This window comes from Lytechinus pictus, chromosome 3 (assembly GCF_037042905.1).
Source record: "Lytechinus pictus isolate F3 Inbred chromosome 3, Lp3.0, whole genome shotgun sequence".
Classification (NCBI taxonomy): Eukaryota; Metazoa; Echinodermata; class Echinoidea; order Temnopleuroida; family Toxopneustidae; genus Lytechinus; species Lytechinus pictus.
Window position 1 is genome coordinate 22,884,000 of NC_087247.1, and position 15,621 is coordinate 22,899,620.

General features: G+C 36.1%; 1 long non-coding RNA gene across 1 annotated transcript; it reads left to right on the forward strand.

The window, feature by feature from the left end:
• Positions 1-1,436: 1,436 nt before the first annotated feature.
• On the forward strand, positions 1,437-8,611 carry LOC129257601 (uncharacterized). Its single transcript, XR_010292986.1, has 2 exons — positions 1,437-1,883; positions 8,427-8,611. It is a non-coding gene; the product is annotated as an uncharacterized LOC129257601 (long non-coding RNA).
• Positions 8,612-15,621: the final 7,010 nt, after the last annotated feature.

The window sequence follows — 15,621 nt, forward strand, 5'->3', positions numbered from 1 at the left end:
AACACTGAGTCCCAGAAGTACATGATTTCACCTTTCATAAAAATGAAAAGGAACATGTTACTTCCCAGTCTCGTTATTTCTATATTTCCTGAAATAGATATAAAATCGTTAATTGAAATCAGAAGTTTACATTCTTTTTGTTCGATGGGTCTGGTAGGTGGGTGACCGTACTAAATTCTAAATCATATCATCATATCAGTCTTTGAATGACGATTATTTCAAATAAAGTCTTATAAAAGGCTTGGAACTTATATTGCCATACATGTGATTTTGGATAATGGTGTACAATGTTTTATTTAGGATGCCTTTTAGGCCTAACCAAATAATTTTAACACTGATAAATATTTTCATTGAGTAATTTTGTTTTACTTACTTCGGGTAATTTTTTAAAAAAGATTTTCATTTGAGCATGGACCTACTACATGAAGTGGCAAGCTCACTCGTGAGTTTTACTTCATATATTTTATTTGTACTACGACCTAGGCCTGTGTATGTATCCTTAAAAAGAATGAAATAAAATGCAAATAAATAAAATCAAAATCATATGGTAATTTTTACGTTTTTGTACACGGTTTTGGAAAAAAGTTGGGGGGGGGGGGGTGGCTGAACGCTTCCGCGGCCCCTGATTTACACGGATATAAGAATATAAGATGCATAATTTAATAATTGTAAAGTTCCCAAAAAGGGTGAGAAGTAAGTTTACTTTTCTGTCAGTTTTAGTTCTGTAGGTCCTATTCTGTAATTTCTATGTTATTTGTCAAATAAGATTGCAAACAAACATCCGGAACCATATTTCGGAATTCACATATTCAAATAAAGCCATTAAAAGACATAGAAATGTACAAAATATAAGAGTATCGATGGTAAACCCCGTGGTTAACCCCCTGTAGGGTAGGCGAGTTGGTGGAAGTGGTAGAAACAATTCTTCGGAATAACCTATGCTGATAGGATTTCTCGCATTTCATATTCAGAAAAGATGAGATGATCAAAAATGCGAATCGAAGTACTAGTAACTGTTACTTTGATATTTTATAATTTCCAAATTATTCTTATAAAATAATTATACGCTCAAACCTACTTTTGGTCAAAAGTACAAATTTCTTTTGAATATGATTTTGAAAGGAAATGAATGGGAAAATCTCGACATGTGTATAGTGTAGCGCATGGGCCGTAGAAGATCGTGTGCTCTTGTACGAATTGGCCATCCCATAATACTTCTTATCAATCCTATTTTCGGACATTCCATCAATGATCCTTTCTACGGGTTTGAGATGCATTTGCTATTGATTCTAACCTATAGGAAGGAACATATCTTTACCGTCAAATATAAAAGTACTTAAATTATTTCTTTTTAATATAAAAAATGAAATTTTATCACCAAAAGTGCTTTTTAGTAAGAAATTATGCAATATATGGTAATTTCCGGAGGGGTATCTATGTTTCCCATCACCACACCCAACGTTGTAGGTCCCTTTCGGTTCTCCTGGCAGCGGATTTGTAAAGGGAATTACCGGGTCATTCAGGGTGCTACATTACGCTTAGGGGGCCCCGACCGGACACCCTTGCCTTCTTCGCACTCTATGGGATAATTTTGGCAAGAATTGGACAATTTAGTGGATGGCTAACCTGTCAGAAAACCGCCATAATTGCGTACTTGGTGACGTTCATTTTCAGTTCTAAGCTTGATAGCATAGCTTTGCATAGGCGCTGTGTACTGTGCAGCATACACACCGCATAGACTTGCACACATTACACGGCCATCATCATGGCTTGTTGTCTCAGCGAAGAAGCGAAAGAACAGAAGAGAATCAACCAAGAAATAGAAAAACAGCTACGAAAAGACAAACGAGATGCACGAAGGGAGCTCAAGTTACTCTTGCTGGGTGAGTATGCGATACGAAAGTAGGATATGCCCAAATGTTTTACCCCATTTACATCTTGATGCCAATATTACCCATGTTTCAATGCAACACAGCATACATTGCCATTGCCATTGGGTTTACACGGTACGGTCACAGTGCATCGGTTCGACTCGCGGATGTGCCATGTAACAACAAACGTGTGGATGCTACTTGCTAGTCCAATAGGCCAATGAATAATAAACATGATAAAAAAGTTGTTATAGATCTACATATGACACAGCAGTGATGACCATGATGACTTGTGGAACAGATATGGATTATACGCATCATGATTATGTCTAACGTTAGATCTATCCATCTTCAAAATGTAAATTTATGAAAGTTGATGAACATGGTGGACGACGTGTGTGGCGTGGCATGTCATGCATGTAGACGGACAGTATGGCTTGTCGCTCATTTTGAAAGTGCTAAAAGTAAAACCAGCACCAGCCCAAGGTGTACCTGTAGAAACCTATGTCATCTTGACGGAGACCAACTTTCACTATTGTGATTGATGTGAGATAATTACCTGGCACAATGAATTGGAATTTCGCGCCGAGACCCGGACCCCTATGCTATACCTGTTGAAATTGCTCAGAATTGTGTCACAATTTGTGATATGCTCATGGACATCTTGACGTGTGCATATTACATGCCTTGGTTCTTGTAATACAATTCATAATATAGACCTAGCCTAATTCCTTACTGGGAAAAAATAAGTGTGAATCTGGCTTGACCATTTGAAAAACATGATAAACAGCACCATTTTCTGAATTGTTTATCTTGGAAATTGTATATTTTCTGTACTTTTACTATTGAAATGAAAAAATATTCTGACTAATTAATATTAATTAGCAGAGTATAAGACAATTTCCAATGGGATTACATGCTTTTGATTGTCACACCCTCTTTGTTGTACATGTATTTTAGTTCTGATCATTTAGTACAGTATGTATCGTTATAGTCTATTCTATATTCATTGTACATGCACTTTGATTGTTTGTGTATTCAGAAATAAAGGTGTTTTAAACAGTTTTAAACAAATATATAACCAGCTTCAGTGTCATTTTTTTTACATTGAGGAACCAATTTTCCTTCCGAATTATACCAATATTGATTTCATTAACTACATGTAACAACCATTTATACATCAGTATTCGCATTACCCATACTTTTTAATCAACAGCATTGGTCTCACAGATAAAACCCCATTGAATTATAATAAAAATAATAGTAATTAATGTAACTGATAAAGCATCAATATACACTTTACAAAGTGCTCAAGAGAGTTAATCAAATATAAAGGTTTTGAGCAGATTCCATAGTGATACATGTACTAGTTTGGATGTCTAAGCATTTCCTTGTACATGTATGTAAATTCTTTGTGTCCTTATTTTAAGAAAAGTAATACAGGAAGAGAAAATCAGAAAAAAATACTGATTGCTAGATTTCTTAAAGCTTCTCTTTGGGTTGAATTCACAAAATGGTCATACATGTATTTACCAAACACCATTCTTAAATAGGAATCGGAAGAACATTCCAAGTGTATAAAGTGTACTTGTGCCATAACCTTTTAATAGCATCGTTTGATTTTAAACCACCTTTGTGAATTTATCCCTTTGAAATTTTGTAAATTTCTCTAAAGCTTAGTGTTGGCCTTTCCCAGACCATTTTTGTATGGACAACGTGTTACAGTGAATTATTTACTTTGTGATTGTTGATGAAAATCTATGGTTGATAATTCTGAAAGAGTAAAAGAAAGTAATATTTTTCTTTTTTTATAGTAAACCAGTACTCAAGCTTGTTATCTGCTGAAAATTTGAGGTTTTCATCTTTGTAGCTTTATAATATTCAATCACTGAACTTGAAAGATGTGTTCAAAGGATGTTATTAAAGAAAAAAAAATACTTATGAGAGAGGGGATAAGAATCAATGGATGGGAAAAATTAAAAGGTCAATACACTTTTTGTAAGATTGGAATGTTACTTGGTTAATACTCCAATATAATTGCATCTAGAGTATCATTGATTACAGCTTTAATCTAGTCCACCCCAGGAAAATTTTATTTGAATCAATAGAGAAAAATCCAACTAGCATAATGTTAAAAATTTAATCAAAATCGGATGTAACATACAAAAGTTAGGACATTTTAAAGTTTTGCTTAATTTTCACAAATTGTACATTATATCAATTTTTACAAATTTGACAAAAAGGACCAACTTGACTGAACCATTAATGGTAATTCCACATATTCACAGAAAAATAAAACTTCTTTCACATTACCATGAGGAGAAGATTAGAATATTTCATATTTTATATTATGAAATAAAAAATAAATAGTGAGTGGATGTCATCAGTCCCCTTATTTGCATACAGACCAAGATGTGCATTTTACTCTTTTGTTGTGAAATTAAGAGAAACTTGAAAATGTCTAAAAAAAAATTCTTGCCTGCATAGCAGAGTGAGACTTAAAGGGATGGTCCAGACTGGAAATGTTTATATCTCAATAAATTAGAGTAAAATTCACAGAGCAAAATGCTGAAAATTTGTTCGAAGTCGGATAACAGATAACAAAGTTATTGAATTTGAAAGATTTGCATTATTCCGTTGAAACAGTTCTGATTCATGAAACTTGGACATAAGAGTAAACAAGTATTACTGAACATTCTGCCTGAGTTTCAGGTCACATGACCAAGATCAAAGGTCATTTAGGGTCAATGAACTTACATGTAGACCATGTTGGGGGAGTGAATAACAATATCGAAATCTTAACCTAAGGTTAAGTTTTTGAAATGTCACCAGAGTATATGGAAATAGTTCATGAAACTTGGCCATAAGGGTAATCAAATACATGTATTACTGAACATCCTGCCTGAGTTTCAAGTCACATGACCAAGGTCAAAGTTCATTTAGGGTCAATGAACTTCGGCCAATTGGGGGTATTTGTTGAATTACCATGATAACTTTAAAAGTTTATGGATCTGATTCATTACTCTTGGATATAAAAGTAATCAAGTATCATTGAACATGCTGTGCAAGTTTCAGGTCACATGACCATGGTCAAAGGTCATTTAAGGTCAATAAACTTTGACCATTTGGGGGTATTTGTTGTATAACCATCATAATTTTTATATTTTTATTTAGATAAATTTTTTGTTGGGGTGGACTTATCCTTTAAAATTCTTACCCCCAATAGATTATGATTGACATTGGATGGGAGTAAGGTGGACTCCCTATCAAACCATTTTTGTTGTCTCACCTGCATAGCAGAGTGAGACTATAGGCGCCGCTTTTCCGACGGCGACGGCGGCGGCGGCGTCAACACCAAATCTTAACCTGAGGTTAAGTTTTTGAAATGACAGCATAACTTAGAAAGTATATAGACCTAGTTCATGAAACTTGGCCATAAGGTTAATCAAGTATTACTGAACATCCTGCCTGAGTTTCATGTCACATGACCAAGGTCAAAGGTCATTTAGGGTCAATGAACTTAGACCATGTTGGGGGAATCAACATCAAAATCTTAACCTAAGGTTAAGTTTTTGAAATGTCATCATAACTTAGAAAATATATGGACCTAGTTCATGAAACTTATACATAAGGTTAATCAAGTATCACTGAACATCCTGCATGAGTTTCACATCACATGACCAAGGTCAAAGGTCATTTAGGGTCAATGAACTTTGGCCGAATTGGGGGTATCTGTTGAATTACCATCATAACTTTGAAAGTTTATGGATCTGATTCATGAAACTTGGACATAATAGTAATCAAGTATTACTGAACATCCTGTGCAAGTTTCAGGTCACATGATCAAGGTCAAAGGTCATTTAGGGTCAATGAACTTTGGCAAAATTGGGGTATTTGTTGAATTACAGCCATAAATTTGAAAGTGTGTTGGTCTAGTTCATAAAACTTGGACATAATAGTAATCAAGTATCACTGAACATCCTGTGCGAGTTTCAGGTCACATGATCAAGGTCAAAGGTCATGTAAGGTCAAAGAACTTTGGCCACGTTGGGGGTATTTGTTGAATTGCCATCATATCTCTATAAGTGTATTGGTCTAGTTCATAAAATGTGGAAATAAGAGTAACCAAGTATCACTGAACATCTTGTGCGAGTTATAGTAGTTTTCAAAATCAGCACTGCTGCTATATTGAATCGCGTGATGCAGGTGAGACGGCCAGAGGCATTCCACTTGTTTGAAAAAAGGAGTGTGTTTAAGATGCTCATACATGTAGACATTTATAGATATGCATGAACATCTAGAGCATATACAATGTATCACAAAAATTTGAATTGATGTGTAAATGCAAGGCCAATTGTCCTTATTTCCTGGTGATTGTCATTGATTGTTGAGACATTCCTTTTAAATTTATACATTGATTCTAAGAACGCTACACTTGGGAATGCTTGAGTATTCAAATCATTGAATTTAATCTGTCTTCTCATCTTCGGTAATTGTGTTCAACATAATTCTGTTGGCAAACTAAAGTGAAATATAAATATTTTATTGTTTAATCATTTGTAATTTATGACTATTTTGAATACTTTTTCCAGAAAAATATCAAATTATGACAGACATTCATTCACATGTCTACTGTCCACTGTACAGTATAACGCAGGTGCAGTGTTCACATCAATGTAAGTTGTATTGTGCATGTTGTGCAGACTTTAATACCTGCATTTGGTATAATGTGTAACCTCCTGATTTTTTTTTCTTTATAACAATTATTTTCCCCTGGAGGGGGCTGGTTACATAATTAGAGGTTCAGCTCCAAACTTGCAATACGGTAGTCCATGGTAAAGAACCATACACTTAATATGGTAAATTTGAATCACATATACAGCTGTATCTATCACTACGTTTTTTATTGTGTCGTTTCAATTTCTTGCTCTCTTCAATCCTGCCTTGTTACATGTATTTTAGACAATCCCAAAACCACACTGTCCAAAGAAATCCCTGAGAAGAGAAATTGTTCCTCTTTCCCTTGCAAAAAAAAAATCATTAAGGTGGTTTCAGACCACCTCGAAGTTTGTCAGTTCCACATATTTTCTGATTGGGGTAAATTGTCCACCCTGCCTTCGTTATTTCAGACACATAATTTTTTCTATATTTTTGCTCAATTTAGAGAAAAATTCAAAGCTGGAATATTGATGAAGAGGGGTGTTTTGATGTTTTCAAAGCCTACATGTATGATAATTGGGTTGCAGGGACCCTTTAATTTATGAACATGGTGTACTCTGAAGTTCTGTTACGTGTGACTACTGAATAGTTTAGCAATATTGTTAGTGCTTGGCAAGCTATTCAGTTATGCGATTGATTCATAAATTACAGAGGCCAAAGCTAATTGTGTTATATGCCACTCCCCATGGACGACCTTCAGCGATGGAATCCTACTCTGTTATATTATTGTAGATTAGATTTGTGTATAGTGTAATATGTATGTAATAGAAATTAATTGACTTCAGTTCAATATGAATATTTGAAGTTGCACTTGATTGTATGCATATAAAGCAAGAAATGGATTCCCCGTACAAGCCATTCATGATCACGCACAGTAATTGTTGTCATCCAAAGTGTATTTCATTTCATTCTTTTGTAAGAATTCACATTTCTGTGCTTCTAGTATTGTTTGTAGACTATTGCAATACTTTTGATTTGCAATTAGGCCTGAGTCGTTACATTTATATTGAAAAACATTCAAACGCTATTAATAAATGGGCATTTACGGTTAATCAGTGGGGATAAAAAAACCTCCAATTGTTGCGAAAATTTCATATTTTTGCATCCTTAAATCTGTGAAATGGCCATTTATTTTCTATATTTCATTGCAGTTGTTTGATTTAGTTGGAAACTATCAAGAATATGAAGAATACTTCAGTCTTTCTTGACTCTGAAAAATTGTTTTATGATGTGACACTCAGTCAATATTGTAGTCCCAAATGTTGACTTGCATGGTGTTTCAATAATAAAATATAATGGAAAACGATTGTTGATTGTTTTTTTTATTGTTTAAATTGTTTTACACTCTGTCAACACTATGAAAGTTGACAACAGCAGTAAGTCCTAAGTTTTTGAGCTCACAAAAAATTGCAAATTTGTTGTTCGTCCAGGACGAAGCTGCTGTTTTCATTCACCAATTTTCGACAAAACTTTTCGCCATTGGTTGCTCAATGTCAATGAAGGGGATTTAACAAGACATTTTCTATGTTCTTGGAATAGTTCCATGTGGCGGTACAAAAATCATTGAAAGTAAGCACCTCAAATAAAAAAATAGCCACTGGAAGGTTAAAAAAGGAGTAGCTGGAACACAGGAACAGATGAAAATTAACCAATACTTGCCTTGTTTTTTTTTTTTTTTTGGGGGGGGGATAGATTCTGTTCACATTGCAGTTTCAAGCCTTTTGTTTATCTACTGCTCTTGTACGCTTAAAATTTTGGTATTTATTCTTAAGCGAAATCATTGATAGTTATATTTATATTTCTCTTTTTTGTCTTCTCTTTACTCTCATTATTCAGGCACTGGAGAAAGTGGTAAAAGTACATTCATCAAACAGATGAGAATTATTCATGGGGCAGGTTACACAGAAGAAGATAGGAAGACATTCACCAAGCTTGTATACCAAAATATTTTCATGGCCATCAATGCAATGATCAGAGCCATGGACACACTCAAGATAGCCTATGGCGACCCTACAAATGAGGTAAATAAAGAGTTACGTTTGATACCCTCACTGGATAATATTTTTGGTGAAAAGCATACAGAGAATTACTGCTTATTTCTTCTTCAGAGCTAATGTTTGTTCAACTAGATGCTTCATAAGGTATGTGCTAGCAAAGGATATGATATGAGAAAAGGAGTTTCCGGTAAGTGATATGCATTTTCTAAGGATATACATGTAAAAGGTAAGTTACACTATTGATGAACTTAGCGAAAACTATTGTCAATTGGCACCAGGAATTTCGCTATATTTATCTCACATACCTCTTATTGCCCGTTGACAGATTTAATAGAAAAATCAAAGAAATAAAGGGAAAAAAGTGTGAAAAAGAATTAATATCAAATTATTAAGTGAGTTATGAGCATTTCAATGTTGATCACTTGTGTTTTGGACATCATTGGCAATGTTAGTAAGATGTGTGATGTCACACTTGTTAAACTCCCCTATTACTGTTTGACATGGGTCTTTCCGTGAAGGGTACATTGTGACATTTCAGCATTGTTTGTAGGCTTTACATTTGTATTAAGACCATACATTTTACTGGAACTTCGGCGCCATTTTGGGTAAATTAGCTTAATTTTTCATTAAGTTAAATAGCAAAATGGTGTATAACGCTGAACATGGTGTTCGGGTAGCATCAGGATATTTAAATTTGTTTCTAAAAGACAAATACTGTACAAGCCGTTATTTTCCCGAACAGAATTTTTCGCAAATCGTGGGGGTCCCGACATTTTCGCAGGTTGTTAAATTCGCGATCGGAAAATGTACGAACCACTTACACAGCATTTCAAAGAACTAAAATTAGTGCAAGTCTTGTGCAAGTCTATGTTACTCAATCTACCCATGCTGATGTGTCTTTTGGCCATAAATACATGTATGTCCCTGTAAAAACAGTTACAAAGTGTGGAAAAAGGTGGCATAAATTTCACTTTTTTACCTTTAGATCTGAAAATTCATCATGTCACAGTTTGATATCTAATCCAGAGGGTTAAGCAATCTTTGTAATTTGTGTTTTGTTAGATTCATTTTTCAAAAAGTCGGTAAAAGTGCAAAAATCTTACACTTTTAAAAGCTCTGGTCATGTGACTTATGAATATTAATTAATGAGTATGCAAATACCTGCCAACACGTGCGTATAGAGTCAAACAGATGACAATAAAATCAAATTATTTCATGGAAAATACATTGTAATATTACAGTGGGTGGATAAATATTGATAAAATTACGGAAGGAAATAGTTAGATCTGATTTTGTTTGAGAAATAAAAAAAAGTGAAATCTATCTAACTTTTTGAATCACTAACTGTACTTTCTAAACCTTATTTTTTGCACATATTATAGAGGTGCATAGCTCAATTTTTTCACTACACAGGATGTTTTCAATAGCAAAGCTTTGCTGTGGGGGATAATGGCACTGACTAATAAATGTGTCAATATTTTCGCATGTTGTTAAATTCGCTGCTGCTTGGCAATTTGCGAAATCCGTGAATATAACCCCCCCCCCCCGCGAAAATAACAGCTTATTAAGTAGTTGTAATTAGACTGAACAATAAATAATGTGTACATTTACTTGTTGAGTCAGGTAGCTACATTGTAGATACCTTAGATATATGCATAGTTTCAAAAGAAAATTTAAAAATTGTCAGTGTCCACATGTATGTAGCATTGGGAAATGTCACATTTGGTAGACACCGCATAGCATAGTGAAATTTTGAACATTTTCCTTTTGAAAATAGAACTATATGCAAAGGAAATCTGAGGTATTTAGCTACCTGACTTAACAAGTAAATGTGCATATCATATCAAGTGTTGGTCAACCTAATTGCCATAATATGACTTATAAGACCAAATGTAAAGATCCCGACGCTACAAGGACACTGTGCCTGTAACAGCATCATTTTCTGTTTTGCTAAATAACTTCATTAACTCTAAAAAGCCCTGAGTTTCCAGTAAAATGTATTATTATTATTTGTTTGGCGTCACCTGTGCCTGGGAGGCGAAAAGCGAACTGAATCACTATGACCCACAGGTCTCTCCCGATATAACTGATTGGGGGGAGTGCAGGTGGACCACTACACCAGGGTTTCCCCCTACTCTTATACGACTAGTGCAGTGGGTTCTTAACATGCAAAGGAGGTGACTCTCCTCTACACAGGGCCTCCATTTAATGTCCTATCCGAGGGACGGAGTGTTTTCCTTTGTAACAGCCTGCATCTATGAAACATGGGAGAGACGTTTACACACAACGCACTGGCTTCAGTTATCTGCCCGTGGTGGAATCGAACTCACGATCTTTGGTTCGACGGGCAGACACGTTACCGAATGAACCAACAACGCTCTCTTCTTAATACAAATTTAAAGCCTACAAACAATAATAATGTAGTATAATTATTCTTGAGTTATGCTGAAATGAAACAATTCATACCCCCAACTTTAGGGAAAGACCCATACTGTATGTCACTTGAATTGTTACTTTTATCAGTAGATCAGGGGTTCTTTTCATGGCAGCAAGATTTTCGCAAAGAATTTAGGGTATATACATATTTTTCAGTGTAGAAAAGAAAAAGATGTGTGTGACATCACAAATCATGGTTATATTGATAAAAGGATCTCCATCCCATTAGTGATCTCTACATTCAAATGCTCATAGCTTTCTTATTGTTTGATTGTTGTCAATTTATTTTATTCCATTGATCTTTTTCTTTGATTTTACTGTTTTCACACAAGCTAACTTGTTCCAAGTGTTTCTTTCCTCTTAAAATGCAATTTAAACATCTATATTGGGTAGTGTACAAAGGGGAAAGATGTTTATGTGTGTCATCACAAATCATGGTAGCATTGCCAATTGGAGGATCTCCATATCATTAGTGATCTCTATTCTCTACATTCAAATGCTCTCTTAACTTTCTTGTTTGTCAGATGGTTCTCTAACTTTCATTGACCTTTTCTTTGATTTTACGGTTTTCATCAAGCTAACTTGTTCTTAGGGGTTCATTCTCCTTTCTATGCATTTAAAATGGTACATTGGGCAAATGTAATGCAAGTTTTCAGTATATAAACTTCGAAGGTATTGATTGAAAGATAAATGCCAGTTAATTTCAAAATTATTTTTGTACAGAATCCAAACATGTGCCAACAGATTCTGGAAGATATTGTGTAATTGCTGAGTACTGTAATTAGCAAAACAAGCATGACATTGGCGGGTTGTTTTTTTTTTCCAAACAATGTACACTGTCCCACATGGGCTTATCTGTGTTGGTGATCTTTAGTGTAATTGGTTTTGCATTTTAAATTTCATGATTTCACAAAGGTCATTTAATTTAACTGTACTATATCAAGACCTTCGATAATGTAGTGACAATCTTGGGTTTACAGATTTCCACATGAAATCAGTGTCTACTGCAGAGTTTTATTTATCTTTACAGACCTGCCAACTGTCCCGATTTTATCTGGATCGTCCCGATTTACAACTTTTAAAATGGCCAAAAATCGGGACGTCCCGATTTTTGAAATTTCATGTGAGAAAAAAAAAATATTGTTAACTTTTCCGAAAGAGGGGTCATCATATTACCGGCGTATTTTTTTTCATGCTATGCTACGTACTGCGATTTGCACAGCGCGTGTACAGTACAGTATCGCCCAAAATAAAGTTGACAGATAACGCACGTCAAACGCGCTAATCGATGTGGGTCTGACTATCGCATTATTAACGCGCGTGAATGTTAGGCCAGTCTGTGGCAGATATCGCCGTGTTTTTGCCGGTGATTCGGCCCACGGCCACGGCCGCGAACTGCTTTCTCGAGCTGCGATAATTTAACGCGATAGGACTCCAATCAGCGAACCTTTTCTATATCATTCGCAAAGATGGGCATAGATTGTTTCTTTCAATTACATTTTCGAGAACTGATTGGCTTGGAAAACAACTCACATGTAGCGATCAGTTGAATCGCTCTGCTTTAATAGAATAAGAATCTAGAATCTACTCGGCCGCGCATCACATGTCTGGCCAGACCAGCAAACAATCTTGGTTACTGGTCTCAGTCGCCGTACGCGCGTGCGAATGATGAAATGTGTTGCATAGACGCTGACTACATTTACGAGTTTGTTTGCCAGTGCAGCTGTCCCAAGCAAAGCCCCGCACTTAAATTGTTAACGTTGAAATGATGAAAAGATTTAATACTCGCAATCGTCCCTCATATATACCATGGACCTATTACATGCTCAGACCCAACCAATAATTATCCATTTTGTTCTTCTTTTTCCAGCTCTAGCTAGGGTCCGAGTGGGTCCGAGTATACGTCTTTGAAAATCCCCTTGATCTGCCTGATGTTGACTCTGCTGGCTGAACCAAATCTCAAGGCCCGTATTTGGAGTCACAGAGCTTTATGCATCATTATTATTATTACTACTACTATTCACTAGCGTACCTACGGGGGGGGGGGGCAGGAGGGGCACTCTGCCCCCTCCCCTGACGAGCCACAACCCATACAAAAGACATATACCTGCCCCCCCCCCCTGACGAGCTTAAAAGACCTTTTTTGCCCCCCCCCTGACGAGCATGAAGACCTTTATTGCCCCCCCCCCCTGATGATCTTGAAGACCTTTTTTTTGCTTGTCAATTTTCTTCTGGTACGAAAACTTATTTTTTTATTGAAGACTTTTTTTTTTTTTTTTTTTTTGGCTTGTCAAATTTGTTGGCGGCCAATTTATTATTATTTGCAGTCATCAGTACGATGCAGCATTGTACCTCTCTAAGAGGTATAACTTAAGCTTACGTTCGAAACAATTGAGAGAATAATTCGTCGAATTAGGCAGTCTTTAAATCAATTTTCTGAGTAACTTACGTGATGACAGTGAAGGTTATTATGATCGTGATGATCATATCGAAAAGAAAGGTAATGACGGTGATCATGATGGTGATGGTTGTGATTGTAATCCTAACGTGATGGCAATGACAAGAATGGTGATGATGATAATTATGTTGAGATTATGATGATGGTAGTAACGATGAAATAATCCCGAGAATAGCAATAGTAGTGATGATCATGGGCGGCGGATCAGAGGATAATATTTTGCGGTGGGGGGGGGGGGGGAGACACAAATATTGGTGTACCCTATGAACATAGGGCATATCCCCTGCTTTGGCCCCCTCGGTGATGATTAATTAATGTTTTATGACGTTGACGGTGATAATGATAGGGATGAAGGTGCCGAGAATAATTATAATAATCCTAGTTTTGCCGATTACAATGATTATAATGAATGATTATGGCGATGGTGATGATATGGCAGTGGGGAGGGCCGGGGCATGTATGCATTTTTTTGTTGAGATTCCATTTGAAAATTAAAAGGTAGGTCCGAACAGTTTCATCGCGTGTTTCTCACCAAGGCGAACTTCTACTTCAAGCTTTTTACAGAGCTGCAACTCTCCAGGAGATTCCACCCATGAACATCAAACAGTGAACGAATGAACAATAACCAGGTAACATAATGGCATACGATGTCAATGGACAAATTTGTCTCATTATGTCTATTTATCATATGGTTGCCATTACAGTGAGGCAAAAATTTGATTACATGGTGACTTCTTAAAAGTTGCCTAAGTTATGGATTTTTAAGGGGAAGGGAACACGCTGCATCGGATTTCTCCCAAGAAACATGATTTTTGAAAACTTGTAAGAATGATGGTTTTTGGTAGGACTACTTTTTTCAAAATTTTAAAGAAAAATTGAATTTTAGGCTTGAAAGAAGTTTAAAAAGAGGATTTGTTTTCACAATTAGGTAATTGACTGATCTACTTTTCCACACTTGTCCTACCGAGCTAGCATGTACACCCTGGCCCTTTGATGTCCCGTCTCCTGATCCTTACTCTTAACCAAACAATAGATATCGATTGACCCATTTATCTTCATAAACCACATCCGGTATAACGTATGCATCCACACATTTGCTAAGAATTTGATGTCCGACTTTGTACTCGACCCCCCCCCCAAAAAAAAAAAATAATAATAATAATAAATAAAAATCGACAGAAAATCCCGCAATTTACCCCCCAAGTTTAACCCTGGCAAGGCATTACTAACCAGAAAGTACCGAATAGTTCAATTGCCCGTAAAAGAATAACAATAAAATAACCAGAGAACCAAATAAACGAAAATCCCTACTCCACAACCTGAGCCTCGAAATAGAAAGGCTGTGCCAAAGATCAGGCAAATGCAGAACTTGTTCTTGTACGAGTGACTGGACCCTTTCACTCCAGTCGAGACGGCGGTGTCCGGTACGCGCCCGGTACATCACAGTCAACGGGCTCAACGCGTGTGCTGCCGTCCAGATTTGGAAGTTGTGTTCAACATGACAACAATTCAACGACACGCACAACATTTACAATTTGAAGCCAGCCCTAGGAGAAATATACCAAAATCGCAAACAAATACATATTTCTAATACCGGTATAAATAAAACTTCAATGCATGACTGATTGCGGCCCTTTATGTGATAGTCGCTTTTCTCCAAGACTATTTAGATAGATCTAGCTAGCTCGGTAGTAATTTTCATTTCACGACTCTTAATATGGTATCTGCAAAATGCAAATAAAAAATCAATGCAGTCGAGCCATAACAGAAAAATTACGAGAAAATTAATTACGAGCAATTACCGATAAGTCAAATATTTTAGCGTTCAGAAAATTTTGAATACCTTCACAGCCCGGGGGGGGGGGTACTCACGAAATAATGCATACGGGGATGTGCAGCTGGGATGGGTTGCTTTTTTAAAGAAATCCCTAAACATGGGGTTTGGTTTTATGCTGGAAAATCCCTAAACATCATGGCCCTAATTTTTAGATACTGGCCTTAAACATGGGTCCATATTCTCCATTTTTTTTGCGGGGGGGGGGGGGGTCAAATTTTAATAAATCCCTAATAGTGGGTACCTTTTAGCAAAAATGACCCGTTCAATGGGTATTGGTTTTGAACATCAGCCGCACACCCCCGT